Source organism: Protopterus annectens, chromosome 17.part0, assembly GCF_019279795.1.
Source record: "Protopterus annectens isolate FY-2018-M chromosome 17.part0, PAN1.0, whole genome shotgun sequence".
Lineage (NCBI taxonomy): Eukaryota > Metazoa > Chordata > Ceratodontiformes > Protopteridae > Protopterus > Protopterus annectens.
In genome coordinates, this window is record NC_056751.1 from 646,444,644 (window position 1) to 646,456,675 (window position 12,032).

The 12,032-nt window shown below is 36.3% G+C and overlaps 1 pseudogene; it reads left to right on the forward strand.

The window, feature by feature from the left end:
- Positions 1-12,032, forward strand: part of LOC122791487 — a 128,074-nt pseudogene that overhangs the window by 40,019 nt on the left and 76,023 nt on the right.

Below are 12,032 nucleotides of genomic sequence, written 5' to 3' on the forward strand. Positions count from 1 at the left end.
GGTTATGTCTGATTTTTCAGGATATGAGAGTCTAATATCTATCATTTTAATATAGATGTTATTCAAAAAAGATTGAAAATAACTACTTATTAAGCAAAATGGTTGAGTCCAATTTAACAAGTTCATCACTGAAAGTTTTATCAGTCTATGTACATTTTTTCTTTCTCATTAAGAGAACTTTTCTATTAATTCTGATCTTATGAAAAAGGCAAACTGAATATAGAATGGAAAGTGGGAAAAAAATGAATGAAGGTGTTCACTGTGATGCAAACTCTACAAACATCATTCTGCCGTCCATTAAAATCACCATTGGAAGGAAATTACCCATTATAGAGCTTACAGTTTCAGCTTTAATCTGAACAAACATCAAAATATAACCATGTCACATCACACTAATCAAGCAGAAAAAAAAACGAAACACCAAACATTAACTCAGTGTATAGTAGCAATGTCTTTTGCTTAATAAATTTGTTCAGGTTGAGTAAAAAAGAAAAGAGAAAATAAGCAATAAAATGCACAATTACAGAGCAGTTATTTTAAACAAATATAACAGAGGGGATTTACTAAAATGAAATTTAGGAAGGTAAGAAAAAGCCTAAACAATCCTTTAGCAACTCTGAACGTTAGACAGGCTCAGCAGTGTGGCATGTGACACATATTGTGACCCTTTCTCTAGGCAGTGGCTTACAATGTATAAAAATGCAATCATACCCATATCGTTAAGGAAGGGAATAAGAATCACATTATTTGGCATGTAAAGCGAATTGCCTGAGTTCACTGTGATAAACTGTCCTGAACTTATTCAGTGGTTTCTAGATTGTCAAGAAATGGAAGCATTGAAAAAAGATGCAAATTCAGAAATAAAACTTCATGTCACACACATACATTCCAACTTCACAAATTTTATGGTAATATTTGAAGGAATTAAACCATGCTGGAGATATTAAATCATTTTTTAAAGCAACTTTGTTGTCAAAAATAATATAAAATGAAGAAGTGTGAAGCTGGTTAAATAATATTAGGACAGATGTAGTTCTATTCCTATTGTATGACTACATTTTTTATTTATATGTTTTTCCTTATAGCAGGTAAAACAACAACAAAAAGAAAGTCTGTAACTTCCACTATTTCCACAACTCAAAGTGCCCCCACCACCACAACTGCAACAACAACAACCAAAACAATACCAGCAAAAACACTTGTTCCTGAAAAAGGTGAGTCTACAGCAGATAATTTCTGGAATACTGATTTAGCACCAATATCCTACTCTGAATATGTAAGTTAATTATGGTTATACTCAAAATATTACACTTAAACCATTATTAATATGTATATTCCCTTTAGTTAGATATTCAGGCATGGGATGAATAGCACCCTGTTTTAAGGAGAAAGATTTTTTTTAATACAGTTTTATAACTGTGATGTATCTACATTATGCATTTACCTCATGGATTCTCTGCCTGCTAATTTTATCATAATTGTACTCATACCTTTTACCGGGGCTTTTCTCATCAGATATTCATCTGAAAAGTGGTCTTTTGTCCAGCTGAACTTCCCCAGTCAACAAATGTAAAATGGAATAAATAAAATGTTATTTCTGCTTCAGTATCTGGATAGTTTAGCTTAATTTGTATCATTTAAGTGCACTTAATGTCCAGTAAAAGACGCTGAGGGGTATTCATCAATAATTAGCAAACATTGATATACAAAGTAACTTGATGAGAGGTGACCTGCCGGGAAGGAGCAATTTTAAGACAAAAGTCAAGCGGCTAAACAGAAACTGCAAGGAATGCAAATGACTGTATAATGGCATACAGATTATTGCAATTATACTAATGGGAATCAGCATATATGAAAATGATGTCATTAAATATGACAGAGTGACTCAGAGACATATGAATTTAGTATTAAGAGCCTCAGCTCTCACTTATTATAAATGACAGGATTTTCCAATCTATAAGAGCTCCACTTACACTAATGATAGCAGCAATGTTATCTTAGTAGGATATCTTAGTGATTCATTTTATAGTCACAAACTGCAGTGTTGCACACAGTCCAGCTCTGTGTCAAAGATGGGTCCAGTAGAAGCTGACATGGCATGTCCTCCACAGCAAGGACATTGTTGGCTGCTGCTTCATGAACAGAGACATCTTACTAGGGTTAATAATAATGTATTACCCACACATGTTATTAAGGAGGATCCATACACTGTCTATGTCATTGGAATCAAAGGTTTGTGTAGCATTAACCATCCATGCTATATAGAACTTTCACTGTGATAGGGAGCACATTAGCAGTTTTGCAGGCACCAGCCTCACAGAAGTTACATGAGTTCTGTAGTTCAATGTGTGCATGTCTCTTTAAGAAGCTATCCAAAGGCTTATATCTCTTTAAGAAGCTATCCAAAGGCTTGTACAAGTGTATAAATACTGAGCACATGCAAGCCTGACTGCCATTCTGTAGTTAGCTGTTGAGACATAAGCATGTATGTGTGTGAGCTCTGTCTGATGATTAGTTTGTTTATATTTATTGATGCTGCCACCCATCCTGATGTGTTTTAACATAATAAAGCATCTTAAATGAAACACCCCACCTGCTTGTTTTTTAAGTGTAGAGAGATGAGTGACATGGTGTCAGAAGCGGGATATCTAATGATAAAAAAAAATCTCCAGTTTCTCTAATTTGACTTCGAGAGGCATTTGGCTGCAGCTGGAGGTAAATACAGGACTGGATTGTCTCTACTGCATGAATGATGTTCAAAACAGGTCAGAAACGAATTTCTCATGTTAAACCTGCTCAAACTATTTATTCACAAAATATGAAACAAAGCATACAGAATCATTTAAACAATATTAAAATATGTTGAAATGTCCATTATCACTATAAATATTTGAATTGTTATGGAAAATGTTTGAAATAAAGCTAAAATTACATAAAATGAATAAAATAGAGAAACAACCAAATTTTTCAATACGTTCTTTGCAAATCTGTATTTTTTTATTTACTGAGGCTATCCGAGTTATCAGAAGTGTATAAAGTGTTCACATGTTTGTGCAGTGTTACAGTAAAGTTATTTTGCAAAATACAGCCATTTCAGAGCATATTTTGCCAAGTAGTGTTTCAAAGAGTTTATTATGCATTTGTGTGTTACTGCAAGCTGTACGGAGGCAATTTGTTCATACATAATTACAAGGGACATATTTTCAGTGTGTTTGTGCACATACTTTGTTGGCATGGCAGACCGATTTTGAAAACCTGGTCCACTTATGTTTGATAATACTGCAGAGAACTGGAGAGTATTTGAGCAAGAGTACATTTTCATACAGGCTGCATTTTCTGATAAAGATGACCATACATAGACCTTTATTCTACTTAATTTAGCTGGGTCAGAAGTCATGGAAAGGGAAAGTTCATTTGTGTATGCACCTGCTATCTTTGCTGGAGAGGAGGAGAATCATCATATTGTCATACAGGGAGGACCCTGAGTGCCTACAATGGATAGGCACTTATTTTACACAAGGGTCAAAAGCCAGGTAAAACTTTGCTGCATATATAACTCGCTTGAGAAATAAATCTAAAATGTACAGATTTGAGAGGTGATTTGATAAAGGACAGACTTGTGTGTGGCATTAAAGGTGATGCTGTGAGAAAGATTTTGCTTTGTGGCAGTCATTTAACTTTGAATAAGGCCACTGAGAGTTGTCAGATATGAGCTCACAGAAAATCACACAAATGTGCTTACAAATGAGAAAGGCATGTTCCAGCAACTTTTAAGCCTCACGTTGATAGTATGCAGCACGTGGTTAAAAGAAACAGGCCTAGGCACATAGTTACTGTAGCTCATGCCACACCCACAAGTAAACCCCAGACTTTTCTAGCAAGTTCTAGAGTTTGCACAGTCTCAGTGAAGGATAAGAATGAGTCAGCACACCCAAAGCATGGGCCACAACCTAATTTCAGTGTTAACTGTCATAATTGTGGTAGTTAGCATGAATCTAAAAAGGAAAAATGCTTAGCTTTTGGTCAACAATGCCACAAATGCAGTAAATGGAATAATTTCAAAAGATTTTGTAAATCAGAGTGAGCACACACTTTCACTAAAAGGGAACATTTCAAGAAACAAGTTCATAAATTAGACAGCCATGACTCAGAGCCACATTATTTTTATATTGATAGTGTGTCAGTGCTTAGTAAAACAGTCATTGCAGTTGATTTATGGGCCAAGAATGAAGTATTTTTAATTGTTCATATAAATGACAAACCCATAGAGCTCAAAGTTGATACTGGCTCAAAGTGCAATGCTATGGCTGCAGAAACATTTGCTAGTGTATGTGCTGGTGAAAGGCTTGATTTGGCAAAGTGTGTGAAGCTTGTTGCATATAGTGGTGAAGAAATTCAAACCGAAGGCTTAGTAGTGCTTTCATGTTACTCTGCAGGTAGAGGCTACATCTTATTTTATGTGGTCAAAAGGCACGTCCAGTCATTATTAGGCCTCAGAGACTCTTTGAAAATGGGACTGCTTTCATTTAACAAGGAAGTTCACCATGTTAGCTTAAAAGACCACTACTCTAATTTCACCCAACATATTTTTTCTACCTATGCCAATCTTTTCAAAGACAAACTAGGTAAGCTTCCAGTTGTGTACTCAATGAAGTTAGATCCAGAGATCAGCTAAGTTATCAGGCCATCCAGAAAAGTTCCATTAGCCATGCAGACTAGAGTTAAAGTCAAGTTAGACAAAATTGTGCAACAAGGTGTGATTTGTCCAATGAGTGAACTAACTGAATGGGTATTGTCCATGGTGGTAGGTCATAAGAACAGCTCAGATGACATCAGAATATGTACTGACCCACAAGATTTGAACAAGGCACTAAAAAACATCATCCAATGTGCACAGTCAAAGAGGTTGGAGCTCTCATGCCAAGTGCCACTGTTTTTTTCTGTCTTAGATGCAAAGAGTTCATTTTGTCAAATTTTGCTTGACAAGAAATCTTTGTTGTGCATTACTTTCAGTATTCCATATGGAAGGCGCAGATTTCTGAGAATACCATTTGGGATAAATTATGCAAGTGAAGTCTTTCAACATGCAATGGAACAAAATGTTTCTGGGTATCCTTGTGCTATTACAGTAGACAACATTCTAGTAGGAAGTAATGGTGAAGCAGAGCATGAGAGAAACATCAAAACAGTTATGGAAAGGGCACGTGAAGTGAATCTTAAGCTCAACCCACAGAAATGCAAATTCAGGCTACGAGAAGTCTTTTATTTATCATTTCAGGTCTATGACCAGGCCCTTCTAAGAAAACAGCCATTCTAGAGATTCCAGCTCCAGACAATGTTCAAGCCCTACAACATTTTCTTGGCATGGCTAACTACCTAGGCAAGTTCATTCCAGATTTGAGTCAAATATCAGCAACACTCAGAGAGCTAAAATGTAAAGCTGTATCTTGGTCTTGACTGGAACAGTACCAGAGAGCATTTGATGTCCTGAAATTGCCAGTCCACCTACTCTTAGATACTATGATGTCCACAAGCCAGTTACTCTTTCATGTGCTGCTTCGAAATTTGAGTGTGTGTGTGTGTGTGTGTGTGTGTGTGTGTGTGTGTGTGTGTGTGTGTGTGTGTGTGTGTGTGTGTGTGTGTGTGTTTGTGTGTGGTTTCAACTGAAGGTTTATGTATCTGATGAAGTCTGACTGAACAAGACGAAAACACTGTGATTTTAAATGCATTTATTCTTTTCAAACTACTATTAAACCAGCTGAACTTTTGAACTGCAAGGCTGTACTGAGTTCCTTTTCTGTTGTACCTGACTTTGTTTCAGTCCTGATTGTTATTTAACAAGATCCGGTCACATCTCCAGACCATGTTTCAGATACACAGCAACTTGGACATGAACATTGTGTTTATTTCTAAATGTCTATATTGATGCATGTCTAATTACAATGTAATTTTGATAAAGAACAATCTTTTTAAGAGTTTGGATGTAGATCAGTGCATGCATGTCTCTTTAAGAAGCTATCAAAGGGCTTGTACAAGTGTATAAATACTGAGCACGTGCAAGTCTGACTGCCATTTTGTAGTTAGCTGTTGAGATTTAAGCATGTACGGGTGTAAGCTGTCTCTGATGATTAGTTTGTTTATATTTATTGATGCTGCTATCCATCCTGATGGTTTATACATAATAAAGCATCTTAGAAGAACCATCCCGCCTGCTTGTCTTTTAAGCATGGAGAGACGTGCGGACATTGGTACCAAATTATTCAGATTCTGCCTGAAAACTCGCCACTAGCCAAAATCTTAAAAAAAATGCTTACATAAACAGATATTAGACTACCTTCTTAAGAATAACCTACTATCTAATACTGAACATGGCTTTTGCCCCAGACATAGTACTAACACTGCTCTTATACGTTTTACCAATACTGTAAATCACCTCGAAAACAAATAACACCTTGTCTCTGCCACCTTCCTTGATATGTGTTAGAAAAATCTATACATGCTGCTTAGAAAATATATTTACAATGTATGCTGCTTAGAAAATATATTTACAATGTATGCTGCTTAGAAAATACATTTACAATGTATGCTGCTTGGGAAAATGTGTATTTAAACATTCAAACACATATAAGTTGTGTGGTCAAATATATAGAGAAATGTGTGCTTTAGTTAGGAATAAATGTACTTAAATCCATAATAGAGAACAAAGTTTGAAAAGTAGTATATAATGCATTTAATTCTGCCTTACTAGAATAATAGTAGAAATAAACCTGCATATTATTGCTTGAAGCACAAGCTGCAGTGTAATCAGAAATTTGACCTTGGCAGCGTGCAAGCAGAGCCTGGCTCATGTCTTTCAAGTAAAGATTATTTTGCAAAGTTAGAAAATAATAAATCTGTTCGCATGTGTATCTTCTTTCCTGCTTCCACCAGGAGAATAGCCTTGTGCGCACTATCTCTGATAGTGCTCAGCTGGGGAACCAGAAAGACAAAGAGAGGCATTAAAGAAGACATACATCTATTGTATTCGAACTAATCTGAGAGCCTTGAATTGGCTACATCCTCAGGAGGTCATCGTGACTGACCAGGTGCTTGCAAGGCTGTAACATTCTCATGGGAAAAGACTTTTTAAAAACACAATGTCAGCACTTTTTATGAGTTACTATGATGTAAAGACCCTGTCACTGACCACGCCAGTGAGGTGGGCAAAACTGATAATGACATATATAAAAATGGTGTCTTCTGTCAATAAAGCAGTCAAAATTCTATACAACTTTGTGTATGGTTTTGCCTCCCAATGTACATTAGAGTATTAGAGTTATAGATGCCTGAGTTCTCCTGCATTATTGTTTGTTATTGATTGACATTGCTTTTGAATAACTCAATGATTTTTACAGTCTGACTCTAACAAATTTATTTAACATTTTGGTCCTAATCGTGCCGGAATTCCCTTGGTAAGCTGCAGGTCACAGAGTGCATGAGTGCTAATAAATCTGCAGGAGAAGCTGCCGAAAAAAATGGTTCTTCTTAAAGTGAAAAGACCTCTGACTGAATTGTTGTGTGTAAAGAGGCTGTCCACTTTCTGATCTGTGGCTGAAAAGCGGAAGACTGGGCCCCAAGGAAAAACAGTAAGAGCAGGAGGCTCAGGTAAGAAGAATTTCCCTCTTTGTCTTTGTTTTAGATCAGGGACCAGGTTACACTGTGCTATTGCTAAGGTTTGTGATAGCAGGAGAGAGAGAGTCAAGTATTGTATCTTGAGTCATAGATCAGGGAATAACAAAGCAAAGTAAACAGTCATTCTAGACACTACTGTGGATATGGGGAAATAAGATACCACGTGGTACAAGAGAAGGGTTACGTAACAGTCTTTTTAAGACATGGGAAATCAGTGCACTAAGAAATCACGAGATCCGCCTAACGGATAAATTAAAGCATATGCAATTGCAGTAAGCAGATAATGTGAGATATTTTGCAAAATGTGTTAACAACTATAAATTTGATAGTAAACTAGATAAACTTTCACTAGTTAAACTCCTTAAACAAGCTTTAATCTGATGCAGGGCGTCAGGCAAAAGAAAACAGCACCAACTAGGCATACCTCAAGCACATAGGTGGATTGAGGAAGCAAATTGTAAAAGAAAAAAAACAGAAGCTTAAAAATTCTGAAACATTTTTAGACAACAGAGTGAAAGGTCTAACAGACAGAATCTCTGAAAAATGAAAACTTAGAACAGACTGGACTTGCATTAATTAATGCATACAACAGGGAAATGAGACAGTAGATGGATATTATGCTAGATTATTAAAATGCTTAAAACAGCAATTAAAAAAATATATACATTTTAAAAGGTTGCATTGCCTCTGTTAGTAGTTTTATTACAAGGCATATGATAAATCACTGAACAAGTAGGCTGCAAGCCTTACTTGAGTATGCTAGACGTACTGAAAGACACCTTAATAGTAAAAAGAGAAAAAAAGGCACAAGTCTTCACTGCTGAAGACGGAGCTGAAGTATTTGTATTACAGTCAGGTAAAAGGGCATCTAGCTAGGGACTATAAACAAAATAAGAAAGCAATGACAGAAGATAAAGGAGATGTGGACTGACTATATGATAGTGATAATAACCAAAAATCATCAGGAAAGGTTAATAAACAAAAAGAAAATGTGAATGTAGTAGAGGGAATAGAGGAAGTACAAACAGATGTAGAGAATAAAATGAAAATAAAATTTTAGATTTAGCATTGTTGAGCCTGGAGCTCTACCTAGCAAATACAAAACCAGAAGTAACACTTCTGGTGGAGGGAAGAAAGGTCAAATTCCTGTGTGACTCAGGAGCGTCACGGACTTTGATACACCCCTCCAAGTTACCAAAACATTCTAAATCACCTGATTATATATTAGTAAAAGCAGCAAATGGACAGCTATACAGGGAACCACTTTCCCATAATATAGCAATAACTGACCCTGTTTCAGGTATGACTCAGAAAAGTAAAATTGTAGTTTCTGCAAAAATATCCAGTAAACTTACTGGGAAAAGACCTTGTGCAGATATTTGGCATAGCAGTAGTTCCTACCATGCAGGGTATGGAAGCACAAAGACAAATGAATGCTCTTGTGGTGTGATCAGAGGGTGAAGCCTATTATTGGTACAGCCAGGACCTAGTTATGATTGGTCCAGGGGCAGTAACCAAAGAACTGATAAACGTAGCCATCAGTAAGGTACCCTCCCTTGACACTGATCAGCAGCACTTGTTACATTGTACTCCATACTACTGTAGCACACCAGGACCTAATAAAAATATAAGTAAAAATCCTGCTGACAAATTAATATTACAAACTTTATGCTGGGATACTGAGGGAAACAGTGTAGTAAGCTGTTCATTACCTCAGGAGTTCATGAGATTGTATAAGTCCAATAGACTGCCACATGTCAGCTTGACAAAAACAAAAGTGTTAAATGGGCAGACTTAGAAAAAAGGTAACAAAATGGGAAAACAGACTGATTTAAAAATGTCAGGACAAGGGATATAAAAACAAAACTGAATTGGTTGACACAGACACATACAGCTGTACACTTGCAATCTAGTAAGGACAGCTGATTAGCATTTTATTAAAAAAAAAAGAAAAGGCCTTGTGTAAAATTCCAACAACTCTGTGGTCAACAGGCAAGTTAAATGTAGGGCTTATTCAAGCAGCAGGACCAGTTACAATTACCCCAAAGTCAGCTTTTAGACCACAGAAAAAACAATACATTTTGGAAAAAATGCAAAAGTAAAAATTAAGACTATAATAAGCAGCATTACTCAAAAAGGAGTACTGGTAGAATCTCCTGATTCACCATGTGATACACCCTATTTCCTGTTAAAAAAAAGCAAACGGGGAATGGCAGATGGTACAAGATTTATAAGCTGTAAATAATGCAGTAATACCTAAAGCACCCACGGTGCCAGACCCACATACCTTGTTAAATGATTTAAAGCCACAACAGAAGTATTTTACTGTGGTAGATATAAGCAATGCTTTCTTTTCAATACCTATACATCCTGATAGTCAATATTGGTTTGCATTTACATTTCAGGGTAAAAGGTATACATATACTCGACTACCACAGGGATATTGTGAGAGCCCAATAATATTTGCACAAAAAATGGCTAGCAACCTGGCAGGGTCTACCCCACCAGAAAGTAGTCACATTTTACTTTATGTAAATGACATCTTGCTAACAGCACCCAGCAGCAGTGCAGGGTGAATACAGTAGCATTATTAAAATTTTTATTAATACAAGGACACAAAGTAAACAAAAGTAAGTTACAACTTTGGGAAAAAAAACACAGGTTAAATACCTGGGATATGTGATATTCAATAAAGATAAAATACTAGATAAGGGGAAAGAAAAAAGGGAAAAAACAGCAATTTTGCAAGCACCCAAACCAACAACTAAAAAAGAAATGATGTCTTTTCTTAGGTACAACTAATTTTTGTTGGAACTGGGTACCAAATTATTTTACAATGGAAAACAAAAGCAGAAATGGCTTTCTGCAGGTTGAAGCAGTTAATAGCTTCTTCATTAGTTTTAAGACTTCCAAGTTATCACAAACTTTTTTTTTTTTTTAGACCATAGATTGTAAGCAATGGTACATGACATCAGTATTAAAGCAACAACATGGGGATAAGCAATGCCCCATAGCTTACTATTCATCACAGTTAGACCCAGTGGTGCAATCTTTGCCTCACTGTGTACAAGCAGTAGTTGCAGCAGCAATGGCAGTACAGGCTTCAGCCTCAATGGTGTTATTCCACCCTCTCACATTGAGAATGCCTCATGCAGTTGCAATAATTCTGCCACAAGAAAAAGTTGCATACCTTTCTCCTGCTAGACATCTTTCATGTATGACCATACTGCTGAGTCAACCTCATATAAACAGTTAGCTTTACCTAGACAAGATCTTACAGATATGCCCTTGGATAATGCTGAGGTGACATATTACGTGAATGGCTCATGCAGAAGGGGTCCTACAGGGAAAACTCTGGTGGGGTATGCAGTAGTTACAGACACTAAAAATTTAGAAGCACAAACTTTGCCACACAACTTGTATGCTCAAGCAGCAGAACTGGTAATTTTGACAGGAGCATGTATTTTAGTAAAAGGCAAAAAAGTAAACATATATACTGATAATCAGTATGCTTTTTCTACAGTGCATGTGTTTGCACAATAATAAAGAAAATAGAGGGATGATTACATCCAGTGAAAACCTATTAATCATGCGCAATTTATTTTGGAGCTATTAGAATCTATTCAGTTGCCTACCAAAGTAGCTATTTGTAAATGTGTAGCTCATACAAAACAACAGGATAAGATTTCAAAAGGTAATGCACGAGCTGATGCAGCTGCAAAGCAAGCAGCCTCAGACTCAGAAACTTTTTTTTTTAATGAAAAATTACAGCCCTTTGAGATTTTAGATTTAGACATGTTAAAAACAATGCAAATGCTTACTACAACAGCAGAAAAACAAAACTGGGTAAAACAAGGTGCAATTTTTAAGAATGGACTGTACATTTCCAAAGGAAAAAAACAATATTACCGTCTAATTTATTTAGAGAGGCAGCTTTGTTGAGCCATGGGCAGAGCCATGTCTCAACAGGGGGGATGGTACAGTTAGTAAATAAAATATTCCAAACATATGGATACATAAATTATACAATAAAATTTTGTGCAGCTTGTCATACTTGTAACAAGCACCATGCACAAGGAGCATTTAAAACAAGCAAGGGAGTTTCCCTACACCACCATATCCATTCCATACTATTTGTATGGACTTCATAGAGTTGAATAAATGTGAAGGAAAGAAATACTGTTTAGTGATCATAGATATGTTTTCAAAATGGGTAGAAGCTTTTCCAACCAGGAATCCGAATGCAGCAACAGTGGCAAAGGCCCTAGTAAAGGAAATAATTCCTAGATTTGGCATACCGGAAAGAATCTATAGTGGCAATGGGACATATTTTGTCAATCAGACAATTCAACAACTTGGGA